This window comes from Triticum aestivum, chromosome 1B (assembly GCF_018294505.1).
Source record: "Triticum aestivum cultivar Chinese Spring chromosome 1B, IWGSC CS RefSeq v2.1, whole genome shotgun sequence".
NCBI classification, from domain to species: Eukaryota; Viridiplantae; Streptophyta; class Magnoliopsida; order Poales; family Poaceae; genus Triticum; species Triticum aestivum.
In genome coordinates this window covers 484,236,406-484,240,751 of record NC_057795.1, presented here as the reverse complement: position 1 = coordinate 484,240,751, position 4,346 = coordinate 484,236,406, and positions in this window count along the sequence as shown.

Here is a 4,346-nt window from a genome sequence, read left to right as displayed (position 1 = left end):
GGTCTTGGCCTGGCGGCGACGAGAGGGCTGGAAAAGTTGGCGGCGACGGATAGGTCTGACCTGTCGTGTGTGGCTATGCGTGCAAATTCAAAGAAATCCCGAGTGGGACTACTAATTGACTAGAATAGAGTTTTCTCCCTTTTTTTATCATGTATAAGGTGCACTGGACCAAAATCGCAACTCAGTAGAAAAATGCCGATTCGATTGAATTGTTATCAAGACAAGGCAATATTACTATTTTCAGTAATAGGAATAATTCCAGGCAGTAGTGTCATCAAGATTAGGCCAGGACCTAGGCAAGCCCTGAGCCAAATACACGCTATAGTGCTAAGACTAGCCACAATGGGTAGTAACATATACGAGTAACATGCATATGTTACTGGTCTATGTTATTACTTCTAAAGTGGGGAGTAACATATGTGTGGTGACATGCAATACTTCATTTATTAGTCTATAGATTCATCTTGCCTTGATATGTGTGATGTTACTCATACTACTAGTAACTAGCTATGTTACCATTTTCCTCTCTTTCTTCATTTATTGCATGCCACATCATCGAGTTTATCTAACATATGTGTGATGTTACTATCTATGTTACTCCCACTGTAAGTAGCCTAAACAGTGTTGAGGGCTCTACAGTCAGCAAAGAGATCCGACGTGATGACCCAGCCGACCACCTAAGGAAGTCTGGGACCTATCTACACCATTAGTTCTAGGTAATCAATACAATTTTTTTCCCAAGGCACCGATCCAGGGTGGAGTGCGGCAATTTGGCGCACGGGCCACAGATATCCCATTATCTAGGGCGGGGGAAGTAGCTCTGCGCTAGAAAAAATTAGGCACTCTTTGAATGGCATGGCTCTCAAAATGCAGGGATAGAAAATTACAGAATTAAAGTGACATGCCCATTTGAATCCTGTAGGATCAACAGAGAGTGTTGATGCCATAGGAAAAACAAAGAAATTTAAAAAAAAGGTTGGAGTGAATGTTACATTTCCTATGAGATGTAGTGCACATGATTTCGTAGGGAGAAACCATATAGGATTCAATCCTATGACTTAAAAGACCAACATAGAAAAAAAATTATAACTCTCCAAGAACCCTATGAAATTCCTTTGACCGAGCCCTTAGGTGGAAATACTTCGAGAACCACAAGTCCGTCTGTGGCCACCACATAGTTACACTTCATGTACTTGTGCGGAACAAGATGGACTGACCCAAAATTCTAAATAGTGGCCCAGGCATCTTCGAAAATGATTAAAATTCAAACTTCCACCAATCCCAATTTGGTACTTTTGGTGCGAGCTTGCTATTGTTTTTTTAGAATTATTTGCTATTGTTTCTGCAAACCTAGTGCACACCTTCCCTTCGACCTGGTCTCGGACCATTTACCTTTTCTTTCTTCCCATTTGCACCTGTGCGTTGACACATGTCGACCAAACGCCCACCCCTTACACTCGCTAAGTGAATTGGGTCGACTCAACGCGCAATCCCTCTTCCGATTTTGGGAACATTCTAGAACATTCACATACTAGTTTTTTTTCATTTTCCTTTTGGTTTTATATTTCCATGTTAATTTTTATTTTTTTATTTTCTCGAATATTTTTATTCATCAAATTCAAAACCGTTTACCGAATTTACCAAATTTCATCAATTTCAAAACTATTCATCAAATTCAAATATTGTTCATCAAATATAGAAAAACTTTCATCATATTTTTCTCGAAATTTTTCATGAATTTTAAATGTTCATCGGATACAATAATTTTCATGCAATTCAAAATTTGTTCATCAAATACAATTTTTTAAATTTTAGATGTTTGCGAACATCCTTTTGAATAAAGAAACATTTCGTGAAATTTATGAAGTTTTTTTTCCAAAGTAGTGAACATTTTTGTGAATAATTTTCTAAATTTGTGAACATTTTTTGAAATCCGAGAATATTCGGTCATGAATATATTTTAAAATTTAGTTCTCTAAAATTTATGAACATTTTCGACATCATGAATATTTTATAAAACCTTATTTTAGGTAAATAAGGAAACAAATAAAAAGGGAAAAGGAAACAAAAAGGAGGAATGAAAGAGAAAATGAAAAAGGGCGCGCCACCCCGCACATAGGCCAGCCCAAATGGGCGCATATGGGGAGCGAGTAGTGCACATTTCAACGCTTTTGGTTAGTTTTTTGTTTTTATTTTTATTTTATTTTTAAATTTGAAATGTAGACTTTTTATAATTCCTTAACTTTTTTCAAAAGCCATGAACTTTCTAAAATTCTCATTTTTACAAATTTATGAAATTTTCCAAATGCACGAATTTTCAAATTCCTAAATTTTGTTTGAATCCGCAAATTTATTCACTTGTATTAAGGTTTTCAAATAGGCATACATTTTTCAAATTTTTGATTATTTTTCAAATTCATGAACTTTTTAAAACTCACATTTTTTCCAAATTCATGACTGTTTTCAAAATGCACAAACTTTTTTCAAATTCATGAACCTTTTTTCAAATCCGTGATCCTTTTTTGAATACACAAACTTTTTCTCGAACTTACAAACTTTTTCTAGAAAAGTGAACAGTTAAGTCGGCTAGTGAGCTGGTTGAAATAAAATGAAACGAGCAGAGGCAGCTAGCGAGAGCAGGTCGGTGAGTGAAGGGAGTGTTACTGGGCCTGGGCCCAGAACATCCATTAGTGGGCACGAGGACCGAAAGTGGCGCCCAGTGCAACTCTAACACTGTTCATGAAACGAACCTAGTTTTTTCCATAGCTCAAAAAAAGAAAACCTAGTTTTTTTTTCAAGTTAGGGGATGTCCGGACCATGCTGCCGATGTTGGATGTCTCCCATTGGATGGCTAAAAGTTTCCGGACCGTGTAGTCCAGACATTTGGGGACGATTTGGTGAACCGTGTTGGAGTTCTTATAGGAGGACTCCAAACTTTCAAAAATGTGAAAACTAACTGTAGTGCAAACTTGATAATTTTTCCAACCCGTGCATCTGGTAGGCTTGTTCAATTTAGAATCTGTGGTTTGCTGCACGTTCGTTGGTATTTCAAAACTCTTTTTTTGCGGGGTTGGTATTTCAAAACTTGCGCATACGTTATGATCTTTGCCCGGATGAGCCATGCACAACAGCACGGGATGATAAATCGTCTGCTTATTGTTTTTTTTCCGGCTACACGTTCGCTTATTGTTGGAAATAAATTGGCTGCACCCCGTAGTCAGGTCAGTAGCTAGTTTGTTAGCTCAAGTTCCCGTTTTGTATGGCAGCTCGAGGACGCCGCATCTGCACCCCCATGCGGCATCACCGTGGGCATTTTCGCTGAATAAATAGAACGATAAACAGAAAAGCAGTGACATTTTCTACTACACTTGCTAATGGAATGTATACTTACAAAATGAGGTTTACACTTGGATTCTGCAGAGCTAAAGGGTATATCTGACAGGGGGCATGCTTTCCCCGACCAATAGTCAGTCTTGAATGAAAATTCTGAGTATATATCCTAAGAAAGGTATACAAAGAAGTAAAAAAATCTAGCAAAACAGGTGTATATGTCAATTCAACTACACATCACCTCAGCATGTTTCCTTCTAGGCGGCACCATCTTGGAGTCCTTGCTCCGTCATTTTCCGTCTCACCTCTCCTCGGAGAATTGGAGGTCTCTGTGGCTCCAAGCGGTTCGTCCTCGCACATATGTAGTGGCTTGGTAGTCGTTAGGGTGGTGTGGCGGTGCTTGTCACCTTTGTATCTCGCCTTGGGTGTGTGTGTCGTGTGTGGTGGCGGCGTGAGTTTGTATCGTGATGCTTGTGGATCGTTGTTTCTATATATAAAGCGGGGTGAAAGCCTTTTTCAGTAATCTTGGGAGTCGACATAAGTGGTCGCAACAATAGTTGGTTACCCTAGCCGGCCTCTCAGGTCACTCATCTTGAGTGGCTCTGGAGCCACACCCTCTTCCCGCCACCTAAAAACCTCGAGAGCCACGGCCCTAGCCACTCATCGTTGCCCGAAGGAGTCCCGTCGAGCGACTGCACCCCCCCCCCCGTTGTGTCTTGGGCCGGATCGACGACTCAAGCCCACCATCAAGACATGATGCCACGACCATCTTGAAGGACAAGGCGACCGACTGGCTGACTAAGCGATTTGGCGTCCAACGCAACTCGGTAACACAAGAACCCATATGTAAATCGACATGAGCCATGTAACCCTAGCTGAGCCAGGTATATAAGGTAGGCTAGTGGCCTCTTAGTTGGTAAGTTGAATCAGTAGATCATTTCAGTTCTTCCACACGCATCGAGACTTATGGTTCGTCACATAAACCTTCGACTTCCTCTCACTGCCTCCACTGGTGG